Source organism: Sebastes fasciatus, chromosome 15 (assembly GCF_043250625.1).
Source record: "Sebastes fasciatus isolate fSebFas1 chromosome 15, fSebFas1.pri, whole genome shotgun sequence".
Classification (NCBI taxonomy): domain Eukaryota; kingdom Metazoa; phylum Chordata; class Actinopteri; order Perciformes; family Sebastidae; genus Sebastes; species Sebastes fasciatus.
In genome coordinates this window covers 18,611,427-18,623,010 of record NC_133809.1, presented here as the reverse complement: position 1 = coordinate 18,623,010, position 11,584 = coordinate 18,611,427, and positions in this window count along the sequence as shown.

Sequence of the window (11,584 nt, the reverse complement as noted above, 5' to 3'; positions counted from 1 at the left end):
TCTGCATGCAAAAAATTGCATGTGATTATCATAAAGTGGGCATGTATGTAAAGGGGAGACTTGTTGGTACCCATAGAACCCATTTTCATTCACATATCTTGAGTTCAGAGGTCAAGGGACCCCTTTGAAAATGGCAATGCCAGTTGTTCCCTCGCCAAAATTTAGCCTAACATTTGGAGCGTTATTTAGCCTCCTGTTCGACAAGCTAGCATGGCATGGTACCAATGGATTCCTTAAGTTTGATAGTTTCATATGATACCAGTATCTTCACTCTAGCATTAAAACTGAGCCCCCTACAACCTCCGAAAAATGGAATAACGGCCGTTGGATTTTTAAGAGGTAAATTAAAAATTGATAGTGTTTTTGAGAATCGATACAACATCGCACAACATAATATCGCGATACTCGTATGTCGATATTTTCTTACACCCCTTAGCGCCATCGCAGAAGCGTAGCACCCACCCTCTGGTTCCCCCTCAGGTTAACACTGTTAGCTCTGTCAGCATTGTTACCGTAGTTTTCACTGTTAGAACCGTTAGCTATGAGCCGCCGGCTCAGCCGACGCCATGATGGGAGCTGTGCGGAGGCAACAGAAATGCTCCCAACCTCGCATTTAGCATCTTTAAAAATTTGTTGATTAACCAAAAAAATAAGTAGCTTGAAGATTAATTGTTAATAAAAGTTATTAGTTCTACGCCTACTTCAAACAAATCTGAATCAATGCTGGTTTACGTACAGAAGAGTTGCACTTACTTGTCTCTGCCAATGCATTATTATCCTCAAAAAACATATTCATTGTACACTTAGAGTATTGAAATCAACTGGTTATCCCCATCAAATGTGACTTCATGGGGTTTTCTTATGGTTTTCTGAATGTCAACATCAAATAAATTATGATACTGGCCAACGTCACTGTGGCTTAATGCCCACTGAGTAAATTTCTCTTGCGTTCTCTCCTGCTGCTATTGTACTTTGATGGTTAAACTTGAACATTTTTGTTTGTTGCTTTTAGCTTTAGAATCAATGCCACCACTTACGTAGGGGTTTACCTGCACCCTACATGTTTGGAATACATGCTCCGCGTGTGTGGTTTTGTTGACTTTCCATAGTTCTGCGGTGAGTTTTGATGGATTCCAACAAAAGCGTGCTTGTGCGGCGGTTACTGGTCCACACAGCTCCCTAACCTGATTACACTGTTGGTAATCCAGTGAAGAGGCAGAGAGGCAGGCAGAGAGAAAAAAACAAACATGAAACATATCAGCCACAACTACTGATATGATGTCCAAGCATCGGATGAATCAGGCATCAATCTCCAGCCCTGGTCCAAAATGCTGCTTAATTCAAACCCAAACATTTTTCTTTGCGCGATTCAAACCAAATCAGAGGGTCCGAAGCGTCTCTCTCCCTCCACCTGCTGTCAGCCACCCTCCATCCCTCGCCGAAATTTCATTTAGGAGACATCTTCCCCCTCTCTCTCATGCTCTCTCCATCGCTGTCTCTCCTCTCTCTTTGAATTCAGTGCGCCGTGGCCCTTAGATTTACTTGCTTAACAAATATGGACAGGGGGCCTAAGTGGTTTTTGAAATCTTCGAATGGACTTTGGAGTGCCTGTGCTGTGCTGGGTGACAACAGTCTCTCTGTCTCTCTCTCCCTCTAACCCATATGTGTGTGTGACTGTGTCTGTTTATGTCTATGTGTGTGTGTGTGTGTGCGCACACACGTCCGTGGCTTCCCCACACTCTCCCAGACTCCCTGGCTGGGAGATGGCAGCGCTGGGTGGAGGAGCGGCAGTCTGGAAATGAGATAAGGATGTCTGATTCATAGGATCTGACAGGAAATCTATACTCTGCAATGTTTATAATCCAGCCATTACTACACAGCCAAATGAAAGAACAATAATCCAATCATTTACTCCATATTTACCTGAGGCAGATTCTCGGCTTTAAAGGCAAAGTGCATCGCGCGGTGACGGAGGCTGTAAAGCGGCTGATATGGGTGCGGAGGGTGTTGGGGGTAGTTTCTAGCTCAGAAAGGAGGAGGAGGAGGACGACATGGAGGAGGATGGACTGTCCTCAGGGGAGATGTGTGTCTACAGGAGACGGGGTGGTTCACCTGTGTGCACTCGGCAGGGTTAAGGGTCACTCATTACTCATCATTAAGACCTCATTGATTTATGAGTATTTTACAAAAAAAGGAGTAACTAGAGTTTATGAAACATGAGGTTAAAGGTTACCGAGATGAGCTTCAATGAGAAAAAAAAATCCTCAGCACACAGTGTATTAGCAAAAAGGCTTCTACTATTACAAAGCTCATAGGAGAGGTGTAATTTGGCTCCCTCGCACTGATCCTGTGTCATCTATAACAGAGAAGTCCATAGAGGTAACGTGTCTCCATAAGCATGGAGGAATTCTCCGGTGGGGGTTTACTTATCATAGAGTCTTTCATGGACAGTATGAGCTGCTCTTCATTGTGTACGAGGGGGGAGGTTTATCTTATTTGGAAAAGTGAAGGGGGCCTGCCCTTATCTGTCAATAAACAGTAATTAGATTTTGTGGCCGATAGCGTCGATTGGTTTCTAATCTAGCTGTCGCCCTAGACGTGTGTAATTAAAATCCTGATTGATAAAGGGGCACAAGCCCGCCCAACGCCACCACTTTACCAGACCCTACCCCCGACCCCTTCAAAACACAAACAAGAGAGAGATATGAAAGCAGGCCCGGGGAGAAAACTGCACTACTTATTGATCAGCTATATCTGCCTTCCTATCAATGCCCTTTTCCCACAATGGAGGGGCCGGTACAAAGGTTTCCTACGTAAAACTTCATAGCTAATCTTCATCCGTCAGATTTTATCCTCCCTGAAAACCAAAACAACATTTTACCCATGAAAACAAACATTTGGCTACTTGCACTCATGACACAAAAAAATGTGTTTATGTGAATTTCCTTGTCTATAATAATAAATTAAAACATGCTTACCACTAATGAGGGAAAGCTTATTGTAATGCAATCAAGGAAAACCACCCCTTAGGCGATACAGAGATGAAACAGGGATGCATTTTATCTATTTAACTAATGGGCCTGTGAACACAAGAATAAGGTCCAGACAAACACACGCACACACACACACACACAGGTGAATGTCAAATTGTGCATCACGCATTAGACAAATAAGGTAGTACCTTCAAGTCAGAGGACTCCCACAGAGAGTAGCCAGGCTGAAAGATGTTCAAAAACACTGCCTGCAGACTTCACTGTCATCGGGGTCCGTGCAGACAGACGAGCCAGGAAGAAAGGCTACGTGCTGTCTAAGTTCTGGAGGAAAAGGGACGGTGAGGAAAGTGAAATAGTGAGAGAGGAGAGCAGGATAGAGAGAACGCATCAGGCACGTTTAGCTGCTCCGGCCGGTGAATATCTCGCAATGACCCAAACCACAGACCGGTACCATGATGGTGTGAGAGGCAGATAACCAGTTTTATAGAGTCAGATTTGGTTGTCTTTAGGATTCTTTAAGCTGTGTAAACTGGGTGAGAGTGCAGACTGCAGGCCGGTGACCTTTCCTGTCTGACACTGGTCACCTGCTGTCACGTGTGAGGGCTGACCCGCAGCAGTGAATGATGGCTGCATACTCCGCTTCACCTCCCTCTGTGACACATATGCACTGGCAAATACACACACACACACACACACACACACACACACACACACACACACACACACACATACTGTACCCACTGTGGAGCGGATAAAACCGCCTCTCACTCAACAGCATACCAATGCTCCTACCACATCAAGAACATAATAAATCACAAATTAGAAGTGTGTATTTGGAGGGGGTGGACTTTCTAGAGAGCACTGGTCCAGCGCTTAATTTGATTCTTAATGGAAGGAAAAATTTCCAAAGGAAAACTTTCATTGGGCACAAAATGACTTTCCTTTAGTTTTCACTTTCTTACGCAGTGAGATTGAGATTGATAAATGGTGGCGGTGCAGTGCCAGCCCATGCATGGTGTACCTCATTTAACCAATTTCTGTAATTTCCTCACTAAACAGTGATTAATAAATGGTTACCTAAACAAATGGGACCAAAAGATATTGCTAAGAAAGCTTTTTAACATCTCAACCAAAAATTGGGTGCATAACTCGTCGTATAAATCATCTCATTTGATAGAATAATGATTCATGCCTTGACTGTATCAGTTGTTTCATATGCTCTACAAGAGGTTTGATTTCTGAGTTGTTAGGATTTGTTAGACATTTCAATGTCTATATTTCAACATCTCTGTGTTGCAAAATACTAATATAATTTAATAAATATTAAATAAATATCTATTTAACAATATATGCAAAAGAAATTACAAAAAAAATAATTTCTGCATGTTTTTATATCAAAATTTAATCAGCTTTTCTTCCTGTAAAAGAAAATATGGCGTGTGCTTACGTAAGCTACTACCAACCAATTTCAACCAATAATATCATGACATCCATCCATCAATCAATCTGCAACTTTACTGATATGTCGCTCCGTATCATGGTACATTCTAAGTCTTCCCACTTTTTAGCGGTCCAGTCAAATGCAAAAGATTTGGGGAATACTCACTGTAAGCTAAAGACACTCTAACTTCCGTTTCACTTGGACTTTAAGTCCACCTTATACAACACTGAAATACTGAAGCATTTCAAAATAAAAGTCCTATAACAGTCATTCTTGGGTATATCTTGTACACAGTGAGCTGTGGCGCTTGTAGCGAGCTTGTATAATTATGTGTTCAGGTCCTGACCTTTGGCACATTATCGCCCACCCTTTCCTTTCCATCCAAGTTATAGGCCTACACTATAATAATAGAGGGAGTGACAAATAACAGCAACACTTGTACAATTACATTTTCTGTTATTTTTGTATTATCTATTATTTTAGTGAAGCTTAAAATGTTCCGTTTAGTTAAGAGTTTGTCAGAGATGTGTTGATGCAGCTCTTTTGTGTTGTATTTCATTGCAAAAAAAAGTTGAGTGGTACAGGGATGACATATTTTTGTAGGCCAACCCAGAAGTTAGAATCGCCCTGGGTTTCCTCGACAAAAAGCCAATGGGATTTTTCCATCAGGTTTTGGATTATTGCAGAAAATAAGATCTGTGGCAAACATACGTTTATGATATTTACATGTTTTGTTCCATAAGATACAAATGAACACCACTTTTATGATTTTTGAAGTGTGAATGCAATCACCCGAAGTAAAAAGCTAACGTTAGGCTATAAACAAACTACACCTCGGTCACATGAGCGTGAGTATACACAATGAGGCTGTAAAGGCGTGATGACATTTAGTAAACTCATTTAGCCACTTGTTAGCGACTGCCTTTTTTAAGACACGTAAAAGCTTTAAAATTCAGTGGAATATTTACTGACGTATTTTATTTTGTAGAACAAAACATTGAAATCTCTTCAGCTTGTGTTAACAATAGACCTTATTTCAGACATCTAACTAAAACCCATTCAAAAAACCTACTGACTTCCAGACGAGGGAACCGGAAGTGCTAAAATGCTAACTCATTTCTGGGTTTTACGACTCATTCCTGTACCACTCTATGCTGTGACATTTTAAGGTCTCATTGGTTTGCATTTCAAAATCACCATCATTTTAATCCATACGCCTCTGACACAGTCTCAGAAGTGATTGGACATTATAAGTTATATTAACTAAAGGGTTATTGTATTGGATTACTTGTGGGTCTTGCTGTTATTGTGTCCTTATCTCTAGTAAAGTATACATTTAATGAAATAACCCATTATGGTATAGTTTTATCAAAATACAAAACATATTTGGGTTGTGCTCATGATATCCTATGATTAATTTCAAGTCAATTATTACCCTTGAAAAACTTAGAGAGAATGCTCCTGGATATAAAAAACCTTGTCTTGCGTGAATAAATGTGATTGGAGATCAGATTCTCCTTTAGATTCCTCTTAAAGATGTCTTCTCTCCTGATAATAAGGCCAGCTCCCCCCGTGGTGCCACAACAGTGGAGTGACCTTGTCACCAGGGTGCCATGTGTCACAGTGGGGGGACCCAGAGGGAGAGGGTGGGGTGAACAGATCATCTCCCTGCATGCCTGGTACCCGTGCCCTACCCCTTCCTGCTCCCACCACAGGCCCGGCACCAGAGAGGCCGGTGCAGGGAGAGGAGCAGCTCCAGGCTCTGGAGAACATGACTCCAATTAAGCTGTGGAAGCCTGGCTCACGCTCCGCTGCCTCGGCCCAGTTGTCCTACGCAGGAAGACACGCAGTAAACCAGGGGAATGAACTCTGTCAGCGTAGTCGAGATAGTCACTGAGAGGGTTAGATTCTGCTTTACAAACAATTTGCACTAGATAAGGACTCGCTGGGATCCACCAAGAAACCGCAAAATGAAACTGAAAATCATCCTTGTTGCAGTTTTGATCAAATTCAATCAAACCCAATAACCACAAGGAAAGAGCAACAACAATGACAGCTTGTTTCCTGTTTTGAGAGCCCTGGAGAAGAAAAAAAAAAATGCGGCGAGTTAAGCACACAGTAATGGATGAGAGCGATTGAGAGGCCTCGTTTTCCCCTGTGATTAAAAATGTATGTTGCCACACGCAGCCTTTGGTGTGGAACTCTCCCGGAAAAGGAGCTGGTTAATATTCAGGCCCATGTCTGGCTAATGTCTTAAAGTGATAAATAGGAGGGGGTTGCTGCCGTTTGATTGTTCTTCACAGGCAGTCTGGGAGCAGCAGCACAGGGGGATTTAAGGTGGAGGAATCCTCTCAAAGCTCCTCATTCATTCACTCTCAGACGCCCCATCATTAATTGGGCCTGTCGACATGACTCCTCTGTACCCAGGGCCACTGGCAGCTACCGTGGTGGATGAGCTTTTTAAGACGGTTCAAAAGAGTCCTTGCCTCATGAAAGGCATTCAAATTACATGAAATTGCATTCATGTCAAGCCTTGCAGGCATATTCATACAGTACACTGGCATAATGTCTTGTTTCGTGCCCTGCATATGTGTGACTATATAATCGCCCTCTTGGGAGAAAATCACACTATAAAGAGTATGCTTTAGAAACTATTAATACATAATACATCTTTTTTTTCAAATGACTATATACACATATACACTAAATACAGCACAAATATGTGGCATAATATACCCAAGAGTAACTGGCATTATGGATGATAACATTTACACAACAAAACCAACTTTGTGTCTTGCGAAACAGGATGTAATACTCATGAAAACATAAAAAATCCACAGGGAGTCAATATTAATATCCCTGCATATAAAGACTGAAAACTTCACAAGTTGGTCGAAGCGTTCACACCAGATGTATCTGGATAATCATCAAGTACATAAATGGCTCTTTCACACAGGCTTTGGTACTGAAATACATAATAGAAGCACTAAATGTGTAGCTGAGCTATGATACTGTATGTGTGTAGCAGTTACCCCTTTGGCACAGTTTCCACTTTGACAGTAAGTTATCTCCCTGCTCTGTGTAAGTAGAGCTATGCAGGACAAGGTGAGTCCAGCCTTCAAAACTTTGTGATTTCTACCGATGTGGAGTTGGAAGGTGATAGCAGAAGGTGGCCAGATTTGGTTCATGATGTCAACCATGTGATACTTTAGTATTTATAACCATTAGGGGCTGTATATATGTCATGGAGTACAGCGGGCTCTTTTTCAGGGTGGCCATTGGCCTACTTCACTTCCATCCTTGTCCGACTGTTTCTTCACGCCAGGACCGATAACCCTACTTCAGGAGGAGGACTTTAACACGTACTTTAAGGGATTCCTAACTGCTCTAGGTGATCATCATTAGTTTTTACGCTTATTTAAACAAATGTTTGAGATTTAAAGGACGCTTGATAGTGTGCATTTTGGTCCTGGAATTGCTGTTGTGTAATAATTATCAAATGTTTAGCAGAGATCACAGCACTGGGCTAGGATTGAATGCTGTTTCCAAAGAGGCCTCACACACGGCTTCTAGTTCGGGCCACCAACGATCAGCCAAACTCGCTCTTTGCGTTGTCATTCCATGCGTTCAAAACTATTCGCAGTCTCACTTTTTCTTTACATATTTCACTATCTTTTGCAATCACACTCATTCAGTATCCTCCCATTATTTTTTTTCCCTCTCCTCCTCCTCCTCCTCCTCCTCCTCCTCCTCCTCCTCCTCTCCCTGTCGTGGAAGTGGTTTCTGTTATGGCAGTGGGAAGGCTACCCGCAGCGGGAGAGATCCTAATTAACAGCCTATTCATTTGTGTGGAGCGGAGGGCTCCTGCTTTCTGAGCACTTGTTTTATGGTGGCGCTAGGGAGCCCTGTCCAGGGATTTGGAGGGGGATAATTGCCTTTGCCGCAGGCTGCAGTAATCTGGTCGGCTAATTCATTATTTTAATAAGTTAGCTTCTCCTCGGGGGTGTGCTAGCTGCGCTGCGCCTCAAACCTTGGTGGTGCACCTCGTTATTGTGGCGCTCTTTTACACTGCCGCCCGCACGGGGTTAATAACTGTTATTAGCCTCTCTCCTCAGCCTGCAATTTCTCGTTTAACTGGGGCGATTCAAACGAAACCTTTGCGAGCGTCTAATAATCAACCTCTCTGGAACCAGGGGTAATCCCTATGAAGGGGTCCATATAGAGGAGAGGGGTAATGGATGCAATCGCCTGAGTGCCTTTGCCTCCGCTCCTTTCATTACGGCTCCTGATGTTGTTTTTGTTGTTGATGCCGCTGTTGTTTTTACTCAATTCCTCTGAAATCATTTGAGGGAAGCAGTATTTGACTTGAGCAAGGGAAATGGATCAGATTTATACATACAAATAAGATGATCATTAGGTTTGCGTAACTAATGGCTTCATTTAGGCCATAATCTTCCATCTCTCTAATAGGCTGTACGCAGTCAGTGGGATGTGTGCACGTCTCTGTGTAGAGGCAGGTTTAATGACTCCGGTGCAGTCAGACATTTTGTGCATTGGCTGATTAAAAACCATGTCATTTCAACAGGAAGGGAAATAAAGAGAGGGGTTCATGAATAGAAGTATTTGAAAAATCCAATATCTGAGATGGTGACGGCTAGATGTTTGAAGGAAACCGCAGTTAAAATCCAATTATGAATACAGCACAAAGTGGTTAAATGGTTTTGAATGCACCTATTGGATACATTATTTCACTCTGTGACGAAAAGAGATATCCTAATTCACTTTTGAGAGGAAATGCAATGTAGACAAGGCAATCCTATTATGTGTCCCTAGATATCCCTGCTTTGCATTTGCCAATGACAAAGTCCGTCACTGTGGCTGAGAAGGGGAAAACATTCAGACTGTCCTTAACAGTGAAGTTATGGACAGAGAAACTCAAAATGTTCTGGCAGACGGAGGCTATTTGCTCTTGCATTTTTTAGCAATTTGATGCATTTTCATTCGGACATGTCTACCAGAGCAAATTTCAAATGCATGTATACTTTCACCACTAACAATTCATCTTGAGTGTTTGGTATCCTCTGTACACTCAGGAGAGTGCAGGCCTTGGTCCACATGCTCTGTGTGGCTTATGTTCCATCCTGTAGACGGGCTTGTTTAGCTGTCATCATGCTGTGACCTGCCAGCCACTGTGAAATGAGCTTCTGGATATTAAAGAGGCTATCTCTTCATCTATACTTAACCATAGTGGAGTGACACATCACATGGCCCTGGGCCCTGTAAAGGAGAGGGGCAATAACATCGAGGGTGGAAAATGTTGAAATGAGCAAGGCCATATTCTGTGGTCAGTCATATGACTGAAAGAACAACATGGCCACTAGTACGCTTCAACCCAACAACAAGCTATTAAATGACCTGCAGTGTTTATCCAAGAATGGGACAGTGTGCAAATGTCCCAGCGTGATCATTTAGCACTTTTATCTGCATCTAAAAGTTAAACCTTCTCTTAGCCACGGCCCCTTCTGCACACACTGGTGGCGGTTGTGCTCCATAAAGTACGCACATGATAGTAAATGACCTGGTTCACTATTAACTATTATCCACTTAATGTCCTTCCTGGCTTGCCACATGTGGAGCTTTGGCTGAGCGCTGGCCTCTGGGGCTGCCTGGGGCTCGTTCAGGGCCATGGCTTTTCAAAGCCCACACTGCCATCTGCTAGAGCAGCGGACCCGCTCCCCTTCCTTGGCTGATGTGGCTGCAGCTGGGACAGCGGAGGCCTGTGACTGTCCCACACCCAGGTGTTTACCACGACTTCATGCATATGGATTCAGAGATTGCTATAGATCTCTGATAACATATGTGGAAGCTGACACACACACTAATAAACGCTCTGCTATGTGGACAGTATTGCTAAAAGTGTGCACAGGGAGGAGTTTGCTTATTGATTTTGCTCCTCGTATGGATATATCTCATTTGACACTCTTCTGTGCGAAGCAGTATTGATCAATGATATCAGCTGACGTTTTTTTTTTTTTTAAGAATTGCTGGAGTGGCATAGCTCAGCCCGGCAGCCCTGCCCACCTTAAAGCCGCTCAACTCAGCATGACTGGCTTCTAATGAGCGGTCCCTCCTCTCATCACACAATCCTGAGTCCCTCCCTCCCGCATTCATCAATTCTCATTAGGGAAAATCATCATGTGGAATACCAACTTTTGGCCAATATTCATCACTGTCAGCCCTCATCCATAACAGCACAATGACAGACGCAGGATCTGGGAGTGCCTAAGTAGCACTGACTTAGCTCTTTTATTCCCTAATCTCACCCTCTGTGCTTGTGGAGCCCAAGCAACTCTCTGCAGTGCACACTCCCTGACAGCAATTACTTTATGCAAAAAGAGTGGAGGAGTTCAGTGAGTGGCGTGAGTGAGAATAAGCCTCCGCTGAACTCTGGCTGTTAGCAGGCTGCAGCATTCCAATAGGACCAGCCCGCTTCCCATGGGCACTAAAGGGCAGCGAGGAGGGAGGGGAGGTGGCAGAGGACGGCTTTGTTGCTCTGTGACAGGGATCTTGTTGTGACGTCGTCCATCCAGGCGTAATTCATATACTGCTGCTGTAAAATTATTACATAATAACATAAACTCATACTGAGTGGTGATCCCCAAAAAAACAACCCAGTCTAAATAGCACGGCATTACACGGACAATGAGGACGAATTTAAGATTTTCGTGTGTCATTTGCACGCCGCTTTTCACGTGCCATTAACGTCCGCAGCTAGGTTTAGGCAACAAAACCACTCACTTAGGTTTAGGCAACAAAACTACTTGGTTAGGATTAGGAAAAACGGTTTGGCTTGAACTAAGTAAACTATGTTAAGTAAAATACGTACAGAAACAACGTGACATAAGTACGGGAAACATGTCACAAACATCACTAAAAAACATGTGACTATTGTAACATACAAAACAAAATACAATCTCTAAAACCAGCCTCCTGGTTAAAAGTCCTTTATATATTTGACCCATCCACCTGCCCGCCATAAGCGGTCTTTCTTTCTTTTTATTCTACGTCACTAGCTCTGATTGTAGCATATTGACGCTATGCAACGTTACCAGATCGGATTTCGGATATCGGGGCCGATACTGACTCAAAT